At 39.3% G+C, this 24405-nt stretch overlaps 1 long non-coding RNA gene across 2 annotated transcripts; it reads left to right on the top strand.

Annotated features, from left to right (window-relative positions):
• The first annotated feature begins 6677 nt into the window (after positions 1 to 6677).
• Positions 6678 to 22539, top strand: LOC137188348 (uncharacterized). 2 transcript variants are annotated; one of them, XR_010929368.1, is made up of 3 exons: positions 6678 to 10482; positions 20830 to 20867; positions 21627 to 22539. It is a non-coding gene; the product is annotated as an uncharacterized lncRNA (long non-coding RNA). The 2 variants fall into 2 exon arrangements; XR_010929367.1 differs by having other exon boundaries at positions 20830 to 21718; positions 21996 to 22539.
• Positions 22540 to 24405: the final 1866 nt, after the last annotated feature.

Genomic DNA, 24405 nt, shown 5'->3' with positions numbered 1-24405 from the left:
TATCCATATCATAATGTCCATTTGTAGCTGTCGGTCATCTTGTTTGTTAGTTAACAGAACTTTGTGGCTGCTGGGTAACCAGTCTGATATCATTAGCAACAGTGACAAACAAGCTAACTCTCCTGGTTGTTTCTCCGGTTGCTTCTCTCTCCAGCCTCCTCAGCGGCATCCTGTCACTGCTGTGCAGCACAGTCCAAATCCATTCTCACCGTTAGCTTAACAACCATCCTTAACAGTCCTTCCATGGATGTATAAAGAGTCCCTCAGGCTGCTACAACAAGCCAACTGTTGCATTGGCTAATGCAAAGAGCTATCTACTGCTGCTACTCTGCCTTACAGTGGAGAGAATTGAAGATGAAATCTGGAAACCATCAGTGGACCAATGCAATGTCAATATTGTATTCTGGTTGTTGATTGGTTAGGGAGGACGTCCTCCCTTGGAACATCATTTTACGTGTCTTGGCCAATCATAGATTAGCATAAAAAAAATTAAGTACATTAAATCGATGTAAGAGATCCAGCTCTAAGGAGGACAGCAGGCACCCATCCTCATGGATGTATAAAGAGAACTGGATACAGCGTCGGAGGCAGGGCCCCGTTCATTCCTATGAAAGTTGCTAAGTGGCGCATGAAGTAAAAAAAAATTCGACTTCCGGGTATGACAGTACCCGGATTTTCCACGTTGTGCGGCCCATAGAGCATGCGCACTGGTGATTTTCGCTGGCCGAGTCGGCTACTTCAGGTTTAGCCCTCTGGCTAACTTGAATGGGATGTGTACTGAGTAATCAATCTACAAGTGGTAGTCCTTCCTGGAGCTCACTTGATGCAAAGTCAAAGCATAAATCATTTCTCTAAGAAATGGGAGGACAAGTAACAGGCAGAGCCCAGTGCCCTGAGATTTGTGATTCGACTGGCTGGCCTGCATTATCATCATCATGGCAGAGAGTCTTCTCAACCCCTATACTTGGTAGGACACAGCCGTCCTCCTGGAGATCCTGGATCTCCATCTGATGACCTGGATAACCTTTTATCTTCACGCAGCAAGGTAAGGACTGAGAGTAAATCTGAAAGTAAGTCTGCTACAGGGAAAGCTATAAACTAGGCTTCAAACTCTGATTATGGGCAACTTTGCTGTAAGAGATGTAAGAAGTATATGCATTAAAAACACCAAAATACTCTGCTCTCCCAAGGATATGGTCTCTGACATGACAGAGGGAATCCCGCATATCATGTCAGCACATCCAACTGTGAAAACTATAGTGCACATAGGGACCAGTGATGCTGTGAAACAATAGCCTGAAGTACTGAAATGACACTTTATTGATCTGTTGAACACAGTCAGTTCTTTGAATGCTGAGGTTTTTATCAGTGGCCCTCTACTGCCAGTCAGAAGAGGAGTTGAAAGATTCAGCAGACTGTTGGAACTGAACACATGGCTTTCAACTGCATGTACTGTCCATTCACTGCACTTCATTGACAATTTAAACTTTTTCTGGGACCTCAGACATCTAAGGCATCTAAGGATGGACTTTGCCTTAACAAGTCAGGAGTAAAATTGTTCACCTATAACCTATTTTACTGTCTGTATCACCCATCTGTTCCCTCTGCCAAGGACAAGTGACAAGAGGAATCAAAACAAGAGGAAGACATGAGATTTATCGGAGAGGAAGAGGAGTCTCCACCCCCTCACCAACAACCGCCTGTGAGGATTCAGCTTCTTCACCCCCCCAAACCCAATTTAGGTCACCCTCCTCTCCAGTCACCCTTTACCCCTCCTCTTCCCTCTTGAAGTTCACTGACCAGATAAAAGAGCTGGTCACTGCTGGGACCAAAACCCCAATCTAGTCTCATTTTCTCTCTCCCAAACCCCCCTCGGCGTGCACCTCCACCAGTTTTGACACGATTATCACAGCTACAATGCACACCACCTCCCTCACCCTCCATGACGGAATCAGAATCATCCTCTGTCTCCCTAGCCTGATAAAAGCAAAACACATCCAGCTGTCTGTGTACAAAATGCAGTACACTCTAACTGATATCTGCTGGGTCCAGGCTGCAAGGCTGATGGCACTCATGACTCTTTCCAGGACAGGCCAGGGCCCAGTGTGCCGATAGCTTCCTCAATCCTGTCTTGATAGGTAATAGAAAAAGAATGGTGAATCTGCAAAGAAACAGGAAGCACCCAACCTATCCTGCAAATTTACCAAATTTAGTATCCATTCCTCATCAGCCACAGCCTGTCCCAAAAAATTGGGCAGGTAATGCTTTTAACACACTAAATCTAGCTTTATTAAATGTCAGGTCTTTGGCAAGAAAAACATTTTTTGAAAACATTTGTTTATTGGGATTTAGATGAAAATTAAATCAAGGATACAATGTAAAAAGTTAACATGCATTGTAGACCCCCCCCCCCCAAACATCTCATCCAGGGAAAAAACAACAACAAACAAACAAAAGAAATACAGGCGTGACAGCTATGCTAATGAGAAATATGTAGTGCGTTTCCATTGAGATATATAAAGTACAGCAAGTGTGCAGATAATAGAGCAGTATCAACCTGAGGATTGTCATACAAATATAGAACACAGCATAAGAATAGTAGATATATTCAATGCCAATGTACATATTATGGTATCAGACATCTATATAGGACAAGCTAGAAGAGGATTCATGTAAAAGATGTAGAAAAAGGCCCCAAATTTTGCACAATTCATACAGCTTACGTTTGAGACTATATGTTAGTTTTTCCAGTGCAAGACAGGAAGATAGTTGTTTAAGCCAATGGGTGATGTGAGGGCTTGACACACTTTTCCAGTAGATAGTGATCAGACATTTTGTGTGAATTAAGCAGAGATCAACCATTTTAATTTCATGCCTTCTAAAAGATAAATTTTCAGGGCACAGGCCCAAAATGCAGAGTATGGGACTAAGAGGGATGAGTTTAAAGGTTATTTGGGAGATTAAATGAATTACTTCTTTCCAAAATGTTTGCATTTTCTCACATGCCCAAATGCAATTGAAAGGGGTTCCTTTTATGGATTTGGCATTTACACAGATGTCTGGATTAAATGTATTTATCTTTACAGGGGTAATGTACCTTCTCATTATCCAGTTGTATTGAATCAATTTAAGTCTAGAATTTATTGAGAGGCTTCGGGCCTTAGTGCATCTGTTAATGTTAAAAAATATACCAGCACACAGCAGGACCAAGAGCAGGTAAGTTAATGATACTTCATTTCTGTGAAAAATGAGAGCATGGACTTAAAAATCATGAGTCAAATACACCCTCTCTTTTTGTCTGTCTGTATCTTTGTCTCTTCGCTTGCTTTGGTTTCTTTCCTGCTGGTTAAAACTCCTGCTGTGGCTTTCTGTGTGTAACATTATGTAACTGTTTGCTGTGTTGTTGTTGATGGTTTGTGGCTATTATTTTGCGCTGTTTGTGGTTTGTTTGGACACTGAGGCTGTTGTGTTGTTGTTGCTGTCTGTGGAGCCTGCCGAGGCTTTGAATAAGTTGTTTGCTGGTTGTTGAATCACCTGTTGCTGCTGCTTTTCTGTGATTTGTGATTGTTTGGGGCCTGTGCAGAAGGTCTGCTGGTTGGTCCTGCAAATGTCTTCATTCATGACTTGTTTTCAAGCTGTGTTGTATAAATTTTAGTAACCAACTATAGTATTGTACGTTGTATTTGTTGGTCTGTAGCCTATTTATTTTTGTTTGCTAAGTAAATGAGAATTGTGCAATAATAGCCTACTTATGATATATGGATTGTACACCCGGTTGGAGTGATTTCCTTGGTGATTTAGCTACAGTTTCCTACCTAATGGCCCACTCAACCCAATTCTGTATGTGTGTCTGTAAGCACATCAGATCTTTCAGAGACATATTTCTATCAAGCAATGAGATATTGTTCCGTCATGTCTTGCTATGGGGTGAAATTTCAGCTCTGCTGAAACAGAAAAATAACAGATTCATGTATATTCTAAAGTCAGTTAACTATAGTATCCAGACTATCTGGGGACATTTCTATTACTTTTGTATTAAATATGAATGTCTTTGGATTTAAGCAATGTCGAACCTACAGTAAGCAGTTCATCTTGTGTGTACTGTAATGTGCAAAGATGACTAGTTTATTTCACTAAAATCCTGCGGCTACATTTCTGTGACTTCTCTCTGATTTTCATTCAATTCTGCTAAAGTCTGGAAGCATTAGAAATGACACATCCCAGCTCAGTGGATGTTTCTTATTGTTTCAAACCTTGAAGATGTGCTGACACATGTAAGTCATACTAATGTGCTTTTTGTATAAATTCTGCTTTTGATGGTAGACATACTATTTTAAATGGGACCTGCTGGTGCAGCCTATTGTGTGCTTGCCTGAGGGATTGTGAATGTCATTATAGCTTATAAATGAAGCTAAACTTTGTTAATCTCACACTTTGCTATATTGTTGGATACATGATGCTTACTTAATTTAAGTGGCACGCTGTCAGTATGTTTTTGCCATGTAGTGGCATTGTGCAAATAGCTTATAGGCTTAGCCTTAAAAAAAACATGGTTGTGTGGTTACCCTTGCTATTAGAAAGTCTGATGTGATGTAGTTGCATGTTCAGTGCTGCAGATGTTCAGTGAGTAAGTTACACCATTGCAGTCGCCACAACTCCAGGTTTGGCATTGCTTTCATGCAACAGTTGTGCTATAATGTTATTGGGGAAATCACTGCAGCATTAAATTAAATATAATGTTGCAGCTCACCTCCGCCACCTTATTTCTTGAAACTATCACGTTTCTAAGCAACAGTAGACAAAACCAGTAGTCAGCTATCGATACAATGAATAGTAGGAAAATACTAATATTAACAATACATTTTGCACACCTTATATCTCACAGGCACACCTAAATTAATATTTCTGGCCATGCTACTACTCTGAACTTCTATCCACCAGGGCCTGTTTTGATGTCTTCCAGTCAGGATTTTGACCATACCACAGCACTGAGACTGCTCTTGTAAAGGTCTTTAATGACATCCACTTAAACACAGACAGTGGCAGAATTTCAGTCTTAGTGTTACTGGATCTCAGTGCTGTATTCAACACAGTTGACAACACATTACTAGACCGACTGGAAAACTGGGTGGGACTTTCTGGCACAGCACTTAAGTGTTTTGAAGGAATTAAAGGACAGGGGCTACTTTGTGTCTATAGGTAATTACACATCTAAGCAGACAAAAATAATCTGTGGAGTTCCCCAAGGCTCCATTCTGGGGCCTCTTCTGTTCACCATCTACATGCTTCCATTGGCTCAGATTATGGAAAACAACAAAATATGTTATCATAATTATGCAGACAACACACTCCAAACAGACCAAAAAAGTGGATCATGTCACTCCAGCTCTCAGATCTTTACACTGGCTTCCTGTCTGTCAGTGAATTGTTTAAAATACTGCTATTGCTTTATAAAGCGCTGAATGTTTAAGGGCCAAAATACATTTCTTATCTGCTGCTACGTTATGAACCATCCAGACCTCTCAGGTTGTCTGGGACAGGTCTGCTTTCTGTCCCCAGAATCAAAACTAAACATGGAGAAGCAGTGTTTAGTTTTTATGCTCCATATATCCGGAACAAACTCCCAGAAAACTGCAGGTCTGCTGCAACTCTCAGTTCTTTTAAATCACGGCTGAAGACTTTTCTGTCTGCCACTGCCTTTGATTAAATTAAATAATTATTCATTTCTCACACTGCACTGTAACTTTTATTCTTGTATTTCATCTCTCTAATTCTATTTTAGCTTGTTTTTATTTTCTATTTCTATTCTGTCTTAACTCTTCAATGACTGTTTTTAATTTTATTTAAGTGTCTTTTTATGTTGTGTGTCTTTTGTCTTGTGTATCTCAAATCTTTTAATGTTTTATGTAAAGCACCTTGAATTGCCTTGTTACTGAAATGTGCTATATAAATTAGGACTGTAGTCTCCTGGTCGATTAATTGTTTGATATACTCTCATCTGACCAAATTCTCATTCGAATAATCGCCATGTTACTGTCATAAGGAGAAAAGTGCTACATCAATAGCCTACCTGTCACATCTTGCCTGGACTTAAGGTGTTTTTTTGGTCTTATGTTGTGTTCTGTGGGGTCTCCTGGTTTTGCACGTCTGTTTGGCCCCTCGGTTCATGGGGGTTTTCTTGTGTGATTTGTGGTTGGTTTTGGAGGACTGAATCATTAGTTTGTTGGGTTGTGTGCTTGGGTTTGTGTTTGTGGTTGGTTTTGGATGGGTTAGTGTAGATAGCATTAAGTTTGTTTTCTGGGTTTTTGTTCTGTTTCCCTTGTGTGTTCATGTACTCCTCCACACCTGCCCTGCATTTGGACTCGTTAGCCCTGCCCCACTCCCTGTGTGTCCTCAGCCAATCAGCTCCCTGTATGTTCATTCCCCTCTCAGGTTCTCCACCCATCTCCCCACCTGCACCTCATCTCCTTGTTAGTTCAGTTTCTTTAAGTTCTGGTTTTCTGTTCAGTCCTTGTTGGATCGTTTTGTTTCGTTTCTTCTGCTAGTTCTGTTCAGCCCTGTTTACCTGTCCATGACCATCCACAATTAAAAGAGTTTTTCATCATATCTGCATTCCGGCCTCTGCGTTTGGGTCCACTCCTAAAAACACCTTAAGTCCAGGCAAGATGTGACACAGTGTAACAGTTAATAAATGCCGCAGCTTCTCAAGACCAAGAAAAGTCACGTCTGTTATTTCCCCAACTGCTGGAAAAGTGAAGGGGGTTAGCTCCAAAGTTAGCAACGATGGGTTAGCCTAACCTGAAAACGCTACATAGAGAACAGAAAAATGTGTGGTTGCTTAGTTCACTCTGTCCTGTAACATCCAGCAATTTTGAATTCCCAAGTCTGCTATCTATAGGCTAACAAGCTAACAGGCTAACAAGCACTGAGTCTACTGTCTACAGGCTAAGAAGCTAATGAGCTAACAAACACTGTCTAATTCTTGTACATGAATGAATCCGGTGAGCCCCCGAGCGGTCGCTTCGGTATTCTTAAGAATATAGGCAGCAGATCAGCATAAACACCCTTTAAACATTGTCACACAGTATTCAAATAAGCTTTTAATACAGTTTATGGTTCTAATGCTTCCATTTTTTTCTCTGGCAGCTAGTCTGGTGATATAGTTTATGCGGGAGAAAACGAGGGCTTTTGTTAGCGCATGGCTACTTCCTGGAGGCAGTACCAGTACAGACCTGATACATATCGAACCCTCAGAAGAATCGGCACTTTGGATTTGTGCATTCATTTTATGCCAGCACTACGTAGAACAGAGCCATCGTTAATGACATTAGCTTCACTTGTGCTTTTCCTATTATAACAAGTCAAAATGACTGCTGTGAAAAAGGCCCATTGCATCTATAATACAAGTATTTACCCCAGTCACTTTAAATTGATCTCAAACTGATTTTAAAATGTATGATTACAACAGAATCTTCTTCCAAGCTTCCAAGCAAACTATAAAATAAGTTACACATTTCATTTTCTTTGCCTTCTTAAACCATGTGATGCATTGCACTCAGACCCTTACAACTGACTTGCAGCTATATTTGGTATTATAATTGTAATAGTGTCTGAAAGTAATGAGATCATGTTCTGTTGGACTAATTTAATCTCATGTTAGTGATTGCATTTGTAAGCAGGTAATTAATAACGTCTAAGGGATTTTGCTTCATAGCAGAGCATTTAAACTGATACCAGCTCTGAGTCTGTGGCGCCACACTGACGCCTGGTTGAAGATAAGATTGATTCAAATAGCCTCCAAATATCATTGAAAACATTACTACAGCGACTCTGTATGACTCTGTAAAATGAAGTAAAAAAATATTAGGGTATTTTTGGCTGAGAGTGGGGCTGAAGATGAATCGAAATGGAAATGATTGGAGAGGATTGATGAATCATTCATGAGCGTGAGATGGGCCCAAAGCAGAAGACAAAGTTAGACTACACCCCCACCCTCACCCCATTTCTGCAAGCAAGGCAAGGCGAGGCTGCGATGCTAAGTGTGTGATTTCTTTATAATTGGCTCCCTCTGTTGTCGTCTGGTTAACAGCCCCAGTGGGAGGCCAGCTCTGATCGTCTGCAGTGTCCCACACTCACTCTCACCTCACCTCCCCCATTCCCTCTTTCTTCCCTCCAGCCTCTTTTCTTTCTTTTCCCACTTACCACTTCCTTCCTTCCTTCTTTCCCCCCTCTTCTCTGTACACTTCCCTTAGCTTGGCAGAACAAGAATCCTCCGCCTCCCATCCGCCGTCTGGGCCCTAACTTAACAACACCATGTAGCGATAGGTCTGAATTTAAATCTCAATACATGCAAACATTTCCGTGTGTCAAATCTGCTATTCTAAATGTTGTAATTCCTGATCATCACCTGGTCACCGTAACACAGGTATTGAATGTGAACCAAACTCTTGGATCAAGAATGTCCTTTCTTTCTGTATTGATGAGTGAGTTCCTCTAACCACTGGTAAAAACCTTGAAGAGCAATCTTTAGACACCCACCAAAGCAAGATGAGCCAAAGCAGCTATCAGTGCCTCACCTTTTGATTGTCTTAATATCGAATAGACCGTTAAATATCATTTAAATGAATAATTAATTGTTAAAGACCTTTAGTAATTTACAGGTGGCACTGATGTCTCTGTGTGTTCTATATATAAGATACAATACTATTTGGCAGTTAAACTTTGTCTCAGTGTCAAAATCTAATATTTGTGTCTGCTGAATTGCTTTGGCTGAAGGTAAAGTTGAGGTTAATATTTTCTTATTGGGCAGAATGGTACAAAAATGCTGCTTCTTTGGGCTTTTGTTTTCTTATATATACAGATAATGCCACACACTAAAATGTGATGAATATACAGTATATAAATGACAACAAATAGAAGTGCTGTGAATTAAATGAGATTTTCTTTATTGCAATCAAACTAAACTGATGATACAGGGTCTAATATTATCTGTGGATCAAATCTTTTTTCTATGATATCTTCATGTACTCTATTGAGAAAGTCCTAATGGCCCCATGTACACCTGGCATTAACATGCGATCTATATCTGGATATCCTATGTGGATAAGGAAAAATACATGTTAATGCATATGTAAATGCAGTTAGAACACGTTGTGATCAGAATGCGCTCTGATCAGCCAGACCACATTTTGAGGTGGTCAAGCTTGCATGGTAATCAGATCCCAGCAGGTGTAAATGCAATCAGTAGAGTGTGACCACATAATTAAGAAAAAAAAACCCACCCAGCAAGTTGCAATGTCACCTAGCTACACCTCCTCCTGCTAGCTTAAGCAAGCCTGGCAAAAGCTACAACTAGTGCCGGTAGTCTTCCCTCACAAAAAATGATTGACGCCCATCTACGGCACTGCTTCCCTGAGACATTCCAGGTTTGTTAACAAGTCTGCCAGCCCTTCTTAGCTAATTTGCATATCCTATCGCAGTGTGGGTAGAATCAAGATATCAAGAATAAACGCAAAGGCTCGTGAATTGAATGTCATTATCCAGATAACATATCCAGATACAGATCACATTTTAATACCAAGTGTAGATGGAGCCAATGTCAGTGTTGTGTTTTCAGCTTGTTCTTCTGCTCCCAAGTGGCCGACAGAGTAAATGAAATATTATAAAATATGCAAATGAATGCAGCATTCTCCACGCAAACACAAGAACAAATTCATAACCTCTACTACTGACCATCCGCCCACATGCAGCCTTTGGCCGACACTAGCAGCTAGGTCAGCATAGTATGTTGACCTGCATACCAAAAATCTGCTTATCAAAGAATTAAAGCTACTACAGCAGATCAAACTTTTAGATCATATTTAATTTTGGCATCTTCTTCTAACAAAAGTTTTTCCTCGTCAGTCCCGTTTAGTTGCTTTATCTCTGCCTGCCCCCAGACGTCTTTACTAACCACACTATAAAAGCACAGTAACAGTAGCAATTTGCAATCAAGATTTGATTCACCTGCAGGAGCAGCGTTACCACAGCAACTATACTGTATTCCTGCTGGACTGTGAGAAATCATTCATTATTTTGCCTTTCTGTCAGCAATCCAATGTGCTTCTTGTAACACTCCACCTGAAATGTTAAGGAACAGAAACATTTACATTTCAGGATAAATCTGAAGGACAAAACCGTTTTTTTGCCACAACACACAGCTAGTTAGTTGCAGTCATCATGAATCCCAGGTCTAAATCAGTTCCTGATTAGCTGGCGATATAGTGAAAACCAGTGGAGCTGTGGGTGTTGAGGACCTACACTGGGGACCACTGATCATCGTCTTCATCATAATCAGTAAGAGTAATACCATACTTTTCCTTGCAGACACAGCTCTCCATGCCTGGCTGATAACTGGATGGGAAAAACAGTCTGCTAGCAGCAGCGGAAACTTTTAATGAGCCTGAACTATATCGGGATCCTAATTCACACTCTCACAGCCAGGTAGGAACACACACACACACACACACACACGAAGATGCACAAATACACCATAATAAGGCATTGCTATTTTTGCACACTTTTTCACTCATACAGAGCAGGCAAAATGTAACACACACATTTCCCTGCCCGTGCAGCCATACTAGCACATTCACACACTTCGAAACACACATATGTGCAGGTACATTCCCACTAGGCATGGCCTGATGAACAATAGCAGCTCTTGTCAGGGCTGCAGGAATTATTCAGGAATTTCATTATCCAATCATGCCGGTGCCACAGTAATTACCACATACTAAACTATGAGTGTGTGCACCGCGTGCCACACAATACATCCCATTAACAGCATTCCAACTGCTGCTGGAATGTCTGCTGCAGCACAGGCAAGACACAGATATGACTTTCATTATTAGACACACATTTGAACATATAGTACATGTTGAAACAAATACTTTCATACGTTGGAACTATTTTGGAAATGTACAGTAAGCATAGTAGTTATACAAAGTGTTTTCCCCCTTGCACAACCGTTTAACACAAACCTACAAGTCGATTATCCCACTTATACCATGGTCATTTGCCAACAATATAAAAATAAAAGAATTCATAAATGTTTGGTGAAAGTTTTGCACTCAAAATTGAAAGGTTATGAAGCAAGAGCTTACCGTTGTTATGACAACTTGCCAAGCTGTACTCACCGCCAGCCTGAACCAAGTCATAAAATTCACGTTAGGTGTCATTAAGCATAACCACAGAGTATGTCTCCAAATCAGTGTTCTTTTGTTTTTGGTAGAATATTAACTGCCCATTTTGTTGCCTTTTTTGTATTAATCTCATCCTTCTCTTCCTCTATCAGTTCAAGCTCTTCAGGTGTCAGTTCCTTGTGCCGTTTTTCAACTTCTTTTTTCTTTTCTTCTCCATAACTTTTTCCTGTGCTGCCTCCCATTCTTCAAAACTTCATAACGAGTAAGCTTTGACAGCTGTCCTCTTTAATGTTACTATGGTTACAGGTTGGGTAGCAGATGGATTTGTAACAGTGATTAAACTTGAGCCGACTACGTGTTCAATAAACGGTTTTAAGACACACCTGCTGAGTATTCCTGCCCAGTATTCACCCAGACAATGGTATAATATAACTTACTTTACAACAAGTCTCTACAGCTTGATCTAAACTAAGTATATATTCATAAAAGACAAAATTATTGATAGCATAAATATTTTTCCTTTTTAGTATGACACCTAAAGTATCAGCAGTGCAGCAAGTTGTGTAATTAATTGAATGAAGATCAGCTCCATGCAATCAGTATGTGGCAAGTCATTTTAGGTTAAATAAACCTGTTCTGGTAGGACAAATTACTGCTTAGCTGATTTCCTGTTAGAAAAATTTCATTTTATAAAGTTTATTCAAAAGTGCCAAGTGCTTTAAATGTTCTATTCTGCTGTTGAAAGTGCGTATGAGCATGCTGCACCTGCCACAATGTCCGTAATCCTACCGGTCATTTTTGTGTTATGAGTTTTCTCCTCTTTTCTGGTTGTTTTAATTGAGGAATGTGGTCTATATTTATAATTGGTAGTCCGTTGTATACACACGCTGCCAAAGGAATTAACATTTGGTTTGGAAACATCAGCCCAGTGGTTTGGTTCCAATGTGACATTGTTTTGACAGTGGAGGAAGGCCACCAAAAAAATACATAGTAGCACATCTACAATGGACACAACCGTTGACCAGGTGATTAACCTGTGATAGCAAAAGACTGAAGTAAATGTGAGAGACTGACACAAAGCAGAAGGAGGCTGGACTGGGAGGCTTGTTAAAATAAACACCTGACCCTCTACTTTAACAAGCCTTTCAGAATGCAGCAACATATGGAGAAATCCTGGAAGAAAACCTGCTACATTTTGTTAGACAAGCCTTACTTTAGCTACAACTTTTTTCCCCATAAACTTGTTTTAATGGAAGGACTTTAATTCTGGGCCCAGGAAGCAGTTGTACACACACACACAATGCCGTACACACAATGCTGCATATACAAAAGCTTTGAGATGAACACCAGAAGACAATGTATTACCGTATATCCCAACACAGAGAACAAGGTCATAAGCCGATGCAAACAGCTCCCTTAGTTATCTATCAGCCATTACAACACACTAAAAAGAAATGAGCCCCAGCAAGGCCACATCTTGGTCCTGGTCCCTCTGGCCCCCCACTAAGTGTGACAGAGGTTACATATCTGTTAAAGCCATACAGGACATCTTGACCTTACAATGATTCAGCATTTCAGTACACATTCTCTGTCAATTTCTACCACACCCAGCCAGACCACTGACTCAGCCAGACTCAGCGTGGCTGCAAAAGTTCCTTCTTTTCAATATTGACCAATCTCATGGTGATCAAATAATCAAACAATCTGTATCCACTGTGATTAAAAATGATAAAAAACTAAAACATGTTAACTTCAGGGAAGTAACCTCAGTAGCTGTCATGATTTCATCTGCAGCACTTGAAGGGCTTTATTCTTCTGTCTTGACCTTGTAAGTAATAGACAAAACAACTTAAGATCTAACATAAATATTTTATACTTTACTTTACTATACTGACTTTTTATGCTTTATTTCTACATGCTTATAGATCTGTCTCCTTGACAACTGAGGAGCAAACTCCATCTGGTGATGAAAACTGTGTGATATAATTGAAAATTCCAGAGGACAAACAGTGTATTTGCCTTAGCCTGGTTTCACTCATTGTTAATTGGGAAGTCCCTGATGGTGGCTTCTCCAGCACATACTCAAAATCAAGGATTAGTGTGCAGGAAGAGGACTGAGGGCAGTTTGGGGAGCAAGAAGAAGAGAGGATGCAGGAAGATTCTCTGTTTACTGAGCACTGGGAAAACACCAGAAATCTGTAAGCTCAAGTCATTTAATGTCAAAGTTCTTGGTTTTCTCTAACTAATGTTATTTTATATAGTAAAACAATACAATCCAGTGAACTGAAATAAATAGACTCAGCTTCACCAGGCAACCAGGTTCATGTACTCTCCACCCAAAGCTGTGTTGAACTCGTTTGATAACAGGATAAACAAGTATAGAATGCATTATTTTGTTTTAATCTTTTTCGTGTATTAAAAACATAAATCCACATGCTTTACCTGTTTTCATCTTCAAATCTGCAGTTGGAATAGAAATTAAACCAAAATCAGAAAACAACTTGCTTTTCTCTATTATCTGTCCCTACTGCATCTCTACAAAAACATAGTCATTGGCTATGCTTTCTATTGCTAGAAAGATAGATAGATAGATGGATGGATAGATAGATAGCATGCACTGGAACATGATTTCAGTTGGGGGTGTGGGGGTGCTGACCATTAAATATCTGTGTATTAAATATCTGCAGTGATCCCCTCGCAGAGAGACACTGTGCACATTTACGCATGAGGCACAGTAATGTAACTTCAATGAATACTTAAATTTCAGACATGTCAACAGGATTGGTCAGGATGTCATGGTGATTAACGTTCTGTGTTCTTCTACACATCCAAAAGGTGACATACACAGTCTAGGTTCATACAGTGAAATTGTTTAAAGAGTTTAAAGAAAACACTTATACATCAATACAACACACAATAAAGAAATCACCTGGAAAGCTCACACTGCTCGATTTAATTTAAAAAGTAATCTAGTCTACAGGGACCGGTAGAGGTGGAGTGTAATGTCCACAGTAAGCGGCTGTGTCACGTTCTGGCTCGCTTTTCCCCACTCCACTATCTTTACACACAGGGTCTATTTTTGCCAGAATGGCTTGAACAAGACACACACACACACACACACACACACACAAGTACATAAATAAATTATTGCAACAACACAACTGACTGAGACAAAAAGGAGCATTTCTCATATTTCCCCAAAGACCTTTTTTTCTGTCTTTTAATAATAAAAATTGTTTACAGTACATTTAAAAAATAATGTTGACATCATGTTAAAGTCTACATGGTGTTTACTTTCCAGCATGTTAATGTTACAATGGTGATTTCTTTTCCTTTAGAGCAGTATGTAGCTGCTATAACTGTCAACACTGATTCATCCCTCTGCTACAGCTATAGAGGAAACTCTTCCTTTGAAATCTGTGAAAGCTGCTTCACTGCGGCTGTGTTTGCAGGAAATATGTGTTGGTGGTGTTGTAGCTTTGTGTTGTCATTACATTGCTGTCATATGTTATGGTATTTAGTTGCAGTTGTCTTGGCATTGTGTTGGTGTTATGTGGCTTCATTGTGGGGCCGAGGTAGGAAGTAAGATTGGTGGGTTGCTAAATAATAATTCTTTGGATCTGGGAATGTAGCAACATCACAGCAACAGAGTCCAATTATAGCAAGAATGATGGCCAAAACTATGGAAATAAGCTGAAGAATCACCCCTGCTATCTTCTGCAAAGGAGCAAACCACAGCTTGCATTCAAAAAAGTCACAATGGATTTCAATGGCAACCCAGAGTCATGGCAAAAAAATGCATCAAATCGTGCAGAGAAACTTTTCAAACCACACCTGTAGCATAACGCATATTTTCAAATAGTATGCAGGGCCTTTACTTTTCCTCAATGGCAGAGAGAACCAGACCTTTATTTGAGACAGGTTTATATTAGGGTCAGACTTGTAGCACCCAATAATGTAATAATTTCCTGAAAATGTAATGATGACTGAAAATGTAATAAAATTTGCACCTAACTTGATCAAAAATGTAATAAAACCCAGTAATGTAATAACAGATAACTAAACTAAACATATTATTTCTGTTAGAAATATGTGAGAGCTGCACAGTGGTGAGTATAACATGACTTTGTTGTTGTACTGATGTGGGAATGGACCTTTGGCTGTATTTACCATGTGAACTGTTGTGGTAGGCTACAGGTAATAATACCTTCCTCAATGTATTTATGTATTGTTAATGCTGGCCACATTATTTGATACTCTGCTGTCATTTTGTATATGAAAATTTACTGTAAATGTATAGTTTATAGAGCTGTTAGCGGTTTGTGCTAGTCATCCTCAACAAACATAAATAAATGTAGGTGTGTCAAAAGGTCTCTCGAGCGTTTGATAGTCAAAACATTTTACTCGAGTATTCCTTTAACCATGGCTTTTCAGTCTTGTGATGATCACTATTAACTGGGGTACATCACCATGGCAACCTATCCTGTGTGCTTCAGAGCAGGTTAAGTTCAGATGACTGGATCAAAATGTTGGAAAAGCCACTCCTCTTCATGAACTCTACATTCACTGTGTCAACATAATATGCTGTTCACAAGATGGGAATTTTTTTTCCCAAGCTAGTTAAATAAGTGTTGTTAATTATTCAGAAATATCTTCACAGGATTGGTGATAGCCTGCTTCTGCTTCTTTTGCTCTCACAATCCATCACTGCAGCTCTGGGGAACATAAGGCAACTTAATGAATACAAAAACTTTTCATAGACTCAGTGCGATAACACAGTATTGTAGCTGTGAAAAGTGTCCCCACTGTACCCTAAAGATAGGGCGGAGATAAACCTTTATATTTTCACATTTACTCTATCTGCACTTCTCCTGCAGTAATCCTCCCTGCCTTGGCAGCAGAAACAGTCTTATTTTCACTGTTACATTTTTTTGTGTTTCTCACATTAACACAGTCTAAAAATTAGTTATTTGTGGAAAGAACTGTATGTTTTATACTGCCACCTATATAAGAAGTTTTTCTTAATTATCTGTAGGGCCCGACTACTACTGATTTTATCATTTTATACTACTTCTTCTTTTTAGATTCCACTTGTGTGCTCATACTCTGGGCTCATTTTAATGTTGCACAATACGGTAATAAAATGTATATGTAGATTCATCTCTTTCAAATTTCAACAGTATCAAGTTGAAATTAAACTATTATCTTGATGCTTTTATAAGAACTCTTGCATTATTAACTATTTTTTAACTACATGTTGTTGTGTATGATGGCAACCCAATACGGCAAGCCTTCAGGTCCAGTGGGCACATGTAAATGTACATGTGAGTTTTATTGTTTGCCAACTGAAAACAGGACAGCGAAGAAGCCGTTTTTCTACAGTTCAGGTGTTTCACAGTGGGCAGAGGTCTCTGCAAGAATGACGTAGGAACAGTACTGTGGATACAAATCTTTTTCACACAAAACATCTCTTTAAAATTTCAGTGGCATAGTGACGTAGAGACATCATCAGAGCCTCTTGGATATGATGTCTTCATTTGTATTTTGTTTGGTGTGTGACGCCCATTAAGTCTTCACAGCCTACACTGAACTCACTTCACAAGATAACATCATCACTGTATGTTGGAATTCCTGGCTCTGCACTGATGTTTGGTTGACCTTGTGTTAGTATTGTAACATTTTGTGCTATTGTCTGCACTCAGAAATCTGCAATAATAAATTAGCTTTTTATCTTGCTATTGTCCATTGACTGTTGAGTTCAAATCACATTAAAAGAGATATTTTAAGAAAATGGGAGTCCAGATAGTCTGCGATATAATGTATGTGTCCCCCCATCCACATACTTTCGTGTGATGGTCTGGGTCTGTTTTTCATTGTTTGAACTACGCCCTTTAGTTCCAAAAAAGGGAAATCTTAATGCAAAGCATAAAATGATATTTTAGACATTTCAAAAGTTTGTGTTTTGCTTTTTCCTGTTTCATTATGGCAATGCACTAAGCCAGCTCCATAAAGAAACAGATGCATCACTTTCAGAGGCTTTTCCCTCTGCTTATCTTTAAAAGTAAAGGTACTCAGTATAGCCTGATACACAGTATGTACACCACACTGATGGTACAGTGACACAGAAAATACTTTACTGTAGCATTAACCTAAGTAGTGAGTGAACTTTAGCTCAACTCTGTCCTTAAACTCTAAAAGTAAGAATTTCTCTGCTTGAATATGGTAATTAATCTCACAAAGGGATTCACAGTATGAGCTGTTTTTATTGGTGATATGTGAACCTGCAAGGCTGTTTAACACAACCAAAACATAACTTTCACCCTCACAAAAGTTTCCGTGAATCAAATAATGATCTCTCTGACTCTCTCCACTCTCAGTTGATTTACTTGTGTATGACTCAAAAGAAAAAGAAGTTTTTGTTTCAGTATTTTGTTCTTTTTGTCTGAATGAATGAAAATGCTGGTTGGTTGCAGGTTGTTACCAGTTAGCCAAATCACTGCTTCTTATTCTTTGATGTTTCTTATTCCTTTCTGTTTGGGTCTGCCAACATATCATGATGAGGCAACAACTGTACTGTAAGCGTGTCTGCAAGGGAACGTTCATACTCACAGTATCTACAGTGACAGTGGCGAGTACAATGTCATGCTGATTTACAGGTATATTCACCAAAACAACAGTGAGACCCAGGTTATAAACCCTTTTCCTTTAAACTGATAAACATTACATGAACCCTTCCAGTCACCTCCTGCTTCATGCAGTGGTTGTACAGGGTCAGTGCTGTAAATAAGAATCAGTTTATGTTCCAAAACTCAGTTTATGTCTGTATTAATGACACAGTCTGTCTCTAGTATAGAAGCACACAGCCAACTAACATGTTTTTGAGTTTGCCATTAAAAAACAAATCCTTTCATCTTCTGATGTCAATCAAACTAACAAAGAAACCCCACTGTGATGGTAGGCGATGCCTCGTATTGTTTACCTCTTTCTCTTTTGCTCTTACAGTTTAGAGACATTTTCTGCATCATCTCTCTGCCTCTCAAAGACACACAAACACACAACTGGGCTTTGCTTTGAGACCTTTACTATTCATTTTGTAGAAAATATTGCAGAAAAACATTTTTATATGTAGGTATCCATTCTACACTGCTAATTAACGCCTGGGGACAGTTGCTCAGTACAGTGTGTCTAAGAATATGTCCCCCAGAAATAAATGACGTGGTTCAAACTATATTTCTAAATTCTAACTTCACTTTATTACTTCTGTTAAATGAACCTAGAAGTCTGTGGTTTTAGAAAGCACAAAGCAAAATCTTTACCTCGCTTTCATCGCACATATTTGACTGCTGGACAGTTTTTGTAGTCCATGTTTATTTTGCCCCAAACAGCAAATTCACCAACTGTACAGATGTCAGCTGTAGCTAAGTCATAACGTATGTACTGAATGTGTGTATGGAGGTTTGTCTGTGTGTGACAGCTAAGATTTTGACTGATCTGATAACAAAAAACAAATTTCCATCACAACCGTAGACATCACCAGCTTAGTGCTCTGCAATTTAAGAAGTTCACTTATCTCCTCTCAGCTGATACAAGTTGTATATGGGCATTCATGTTACCACTCATGTCAAATATAAAACAAAGATATTTGAGAGTTTAGGTCCTCTCTGAGGGTGCCTGAGGAACTGTGCTCCACTGATTTAGTATTCCACTCCTATTAAAACCAGATCCTACGGTCCACTCTCCTGGCCTAGGCATCATGGGAAGGTGTAGTTCGAGTCCTACCTCTCTGGAAGGTCCTACTGGGTATCAAGTAACCACTGGTGTTCCTCAAGGATCTGTGCTTGGCCCTCTTCCCTTTGCATTGTACACCACCTTGCTGGGTTCCATCATCAAGTAGCATGGCTTCTCATTCCACTGCTATGTTGACAACACCCAGCTTTCCCTGTCCTTCCCCCCAGAGGATACCACAGTACCAGCACGCATCTTGGCCTGATATCGCTGCTTGGATGGCAGATCGGCCTGGTCACCTACTTGAGAATTTGTACCAAGGCTCTTTCTGAGTCACTGTCCTCTAATGTTTGCTTGTCTTACCTCACTTGTAAGGCACTTTGGATAAAAGCATCTGCCAAATAACAAAACTGGAAAATGCAAATATAACATCTTTCAACACCAGTTGACACTGACCCCAGTGACATAATTTGAGGCAATTTATCAGATTTCACACAGCTCCCTCTGGAGTCACAAAAGGCTTTATACTACTTTGTTCTCATATGCAGTAGTACTCCCCAACAGCTGTAAACACACGCTGATGTGTAAAATCAGCTGAGTTTACCTTTAATTTTGGCATCATAATGTTTTGTTTACTTCCTGTTACCTTCAGGGTGAAAACACAAGAGACTATGGTTTAGTCAAAACAACAAATGTAGATTCAAATATGAATTACAGGAATCCAAAAGACCAAAGACTCTAAAGGGTGACACCAATGGCTTAGACTGAAATAAAGGTATGACAAGTCTGAAAAAATCATCTCACATCCGGTCCTCAAGAGGTTTCTGCACTAGGACTGACAGTAATGTCACCAATACATCTTTCAGGAAATAGGTTTTACTGAAAACATTCAACCTGACATTTCATACAACTGTGATTAATAATTACTAATTAGATTTAGCGCTGTTGTAAAACTTGGGCTGCAGTTGAACACAACTTGGGTAATTTCTGTTACTGATAACAACTGGTAATTTTACTTCAGTCTATGAGCAACATAGGGAATTGCCTAGCATGCAAATGTATGAGGGGCACACAGAGAAAGGGGGAAAATTGCCTAGAATGCATCTGCACCCAGTAAAATGTTTAATTATAGATAATATCACAAATCCTGCTCATATGTACACATCTTAAAGAGTAAGAGTGACGCCAGGTGAAGTAAAGACATTACTCGAGTTGACAAAACTATGTCAACCTTCCCAAGTAAAATGCCAGTAAAAGTAACTATCAGAACACCTGCTCAAGGATAAACCTGCAGAAAATCAATGTTTTCTAAGCTGTTATGTCTGCAGTTTCCCATCCACTGCCGATTTATAGCCATAGAGGCTAATGGCAAATTGTTATGAAGAACCTCAAATGAAAGCTGACTGTATGCAGCGTAATTGTTTAGCCTAATCAGCCACATATTTAAAAATTGATTCAATTTTGTTTGACTTTCTGGCTGAGATTTAAAGGCCTCACTCCCAAACCAGCTACTCCTCCTTCTTCCAGCAGGCAGTGCCAGCCAGTGAATCGTTTTAGCAAGAGGGAGGATGATGGAGGAGGATTTTATTTAAATTTTACATTTGTTTCCAGGGAGATATTGAGTTTATATAGTGACTTTGCTGTTGAATGTTGCTGCTGTTGCTTTAAAAAAATATTTTGTTATATTTGATATATAGACTGAATAAATTCTAATCCTGTCCTGAAGTGATAAAGAACTGGACTGATAAGGAGCATCGTTAAAATCTTAACGGTACCCATCCCTTATAATCACAATAGTAATATAATCTGCCGGCTGCCTGCAGCGAGTTGGTTTAGTCTCGTATGTGACCTCTCACTGCTGGCTGAATTGTTCTCTATTTTACTGATTGCTTATATTTCTCATATTTATACTCTCTTGTAGCATTGTCACTGTGTTCCCAGATCTCAACAGTTACTTTGGTGAGTACATTACATTACATCTTATCATAACTAATAGAAATGATGGCCAAATAACAAAAATAACATCCAAGTCATAATAAACCAAATTTATCCTTTAATAGTCTCAAAGCATTGCATTTTAGTTGCATTACATTTCTTGTAACTCTAGTGAAAGGTGCAGTATATTTCTTGCATTTTGTATTCAGAGTAAGCATGTTCTACACACACACACACACACACACACAGAGCAGGTGCATATGTCTCAGTGACAGGTTTCATAGGACAGATGACAGCGGTATCATCTCTGTGCTTTAGGCAATGCAGGCACATACATTAATTAATGCTCCAAACCATTCTGGATCAGGTGCACTGAATGTGTGTGTGTGTATGTGTGTGTGTGTTCATGCTGCTTGAATGGAGATGGATTAGTGTTGGGGTAGTGAGGCTGTTGGAGGTAATGGTGGAGCATTCTGAATGAGTAAACAGGCTATAATGCTGATGTGATGTTGTGGCCTTTGGCACTGGGTTTAAATGGGCTTAGTCTTTATGGCTAATCTCGCACCATCACCACACACACACACACACACACACAGTCACAGTCACAGAGACACAATGAAGCTGTACCACAGCAAACAGGCTGGATAAACGTGATCAGAGCCCGACACTGCTCATTGACACAAACAAACTTGCAGAAGGGACTGCGTGCTTTCCATTTGGCTAACGTGGCTCCTTGCTTCTCTCACTCACATCTCTTCCGTGTGTCTTAACTCCTCCCAACAGGGATGTGAGGAAGAGACACAGGGATGGAGGACAGCAACTACTCATAAAGCACAGCATCTCAACTGTGAAACATGTAGAAATAGTGTGCACAGGTGGGCCTTCCACTCCAGTCAGGTAGTTGTCAGTGAGTCACTACCTGTCCTTTAATTTCAGAGATATACCCTTAAATTAAAGGACAGGTTCACAATTTTTCAAGTCTGTCTTAAAACAACAGTCAGGAGTTCCTTAAGAACAGTGAAAGAGGTTTTCCTCGCTGTAATCATTCCTCCTGTTCATACCAGCTATTAAAAGATCCCCTTTAAATGTGCTTTCAATGTAAGTGTGATGTGAGTTTCCTCAGTGTGTATGTGTAGTTTCTCCTCTTCCCAGGTCTCCATGGTGATGGAGGTCACATGGCATCTGGAAGTTCCTCAACATCCTTCCAATATATCCTACAAATATGTATGTTATCAATCTATCAATAATTTTGTCATCCTATTTTTCCATACTGCAAATTTGCTATCTAGCCTATTCTGTTACATCTATTACATGTCTGTCCATCCGTTGCTCTTCCTGAGGTTTCATTCCTTTTTTCCCTGTTAAAGATTTTTTGGGAGGGAGTTTTTCCTTATTCAAATCAACAGCCTAAGGATAGAGGATGCTGATGTGCTGTATAGATTGTAAAGCCCCCTGAGGCTTATATGTGATTTGCGATGTTGGGCTATACAAATAAAATTGACTTGACTTGATCTTTAAAGAGCTCCTGTTGGTTGAAAATGTCAGTATTTTATGAACACTGAAGTTAATAAATGTTTGTCTAAATCCTGTCCAGGCCTTCCTGTCACAACAGATGCAGATACTCTATGGACATGATAGAATATACCACAGGACTATATTCTCTTTATGCAAAGGTATCCAGCTGTAAAACTTCTTACTGTTTGCACTGTGCACTGTAAATTGTTTAATGAAGGAAAAACTAGAATTAAAATAAATTTTGGATCGTAAATGTGGTCAGGACAGCCATAAGTGAAAGTCAGATACTAATAATACTTGCACCTCAATACAAAAATGACAGACTCACTGTGATGTGGAGTCAACGGCACTCCTGCACAGATCATCAGAAACCTGGATACTGTTAGAATCATATACCTGTGGTTCCTCATTCAAAGCACCTCTGGGAGCCTTCTCTCTCCTCGTCGCCTCAGAAACACATTTACAGTAAATGACTGGAACATCCGCAGCATAGAAAGCACCCAATGGCTGCAGATATGTTGGACCTAAACCAGGAGCTTTTAGTCAACTCGGTAGTTCATGGATGTATTATAAGAACTGGATAATGGACTCCAAGATAGTACCCATTCTTTTAACAAGTGGCAGAATGGATGAATGGAAATATACTGAATGGGTGTCAGCAGGCCTGTCTTGAATCAACTCAGGGAGCTGTGCTCCATCAAGTACCAGTCAGACTTGACATACGATACAGGAAGTCCAGGTTGGTCAGTTAGGAACCACTACATTGGTTTATTTTCCCTGAGAAATGTGAGATAAGGCAGGAACTCACTAAAAGATTGACAGCTCTCCATCTAATTTAGGCTTTTAGTGCAAATAAACTTGACAAAAAAATAATTTGTGTCAAGATCGGGTTTATCCACACTTTCATGTAGTTGTCTAAAAGTGTGAGTTTCCCACTGGAAGCCAGATAAATTAAAAGTTAAATCGTGTTTCTGAGTTGGAAACAACAACAACAACAACATGGTGGATTTTAGGAACTTAAACCTCCTTCTTTTGAAAAGCTCAGCTTTTGGGGAAGGAAGATGCTGGTTTGTGTGTCTGACAGGCCAAAACAGAAAAATGATGTACTTTCAAAGGAATCCACTTTAGTTTGTACATTGATTAAGGTCCCACTGTAATAAAGTAACTGAGCATGTAGGACCTGAACACCTCCAGGACACTGAGGCGAGCAGGAAAGATCATGGCCAACCCCTCCCACCCTGAACATAAACTTTTTGAAACACTCCCCTCCCCTCCTACACCATCTGCAGCCGGCCCCCTCAATAAGGCCCAGGACCCCCACTGACATGGACTCTAGCCCACTCATGGATATTACACCTTACAGTGTAAAAGTTCATAATCTTATATTTGCGCATCTGTGATTTTAGATCTAACATGGCTCGTCACATTAACACAACTTTTGTTATTATTATTATTATTAATAATAATAATTGTACACTGCATATACTGTTTACACTATGAACATTTTCACATTCATGATCAATATTTTGTATATTTCATTTCATTCTCTTCAATTTGAAATTTAAACCTGTAGCAGCTCTTCTCACTTAGAATATAATTTACATATTTTTAATTGTAGATTTCATTCTTTCTTTTTATATTTAGGATCACTTCATTTTGTGCATATTTTTGACTATTATACACTACAACACCAAGGCAAATTCCTTGTATGTGCAAACCTACTTGGCAATAAACCTGATTCTGTTTCTGATTCTGATTTATGCTGAAGCATAAATATCTAGACTAGGAGATAAGTTAGGGATATACATACTTAAAATTACTTTCATGCATTTCGTAGTTTACAAGATTTTTTCTTCTAATATTTTTCTTGGAACATATGAAACTGACTAAATGAAACTAACTGAATAAACCTCAGGTTTATTACAACTTGGATCTTATTTTCAGAGCTCTGGTCATCATTTCTAACAGTTATGATAGAATTATCCTTACCATAGCATCTGCTGAGATCTGGGAACTCACTGTCATTACTAAAATAAAGTCCCATATC

This window comes from Thunnus thynnus, chromosome 8 (genome assembly GCF_963924715.1).
Source record: "Thunnus thynnus chromosome 8, fThuThy2.1, whole genome shotgun sequence".
Taxonomy (NCBI): Eukaryota; Metazoa; Chordata; class Actinopteri; order Scombriformes; family Scombridae; genus Thunnus; species Thunnus thynnus.
This window is presented reverse-complemented; position numbering and strand designations above follow the sequence as displayed.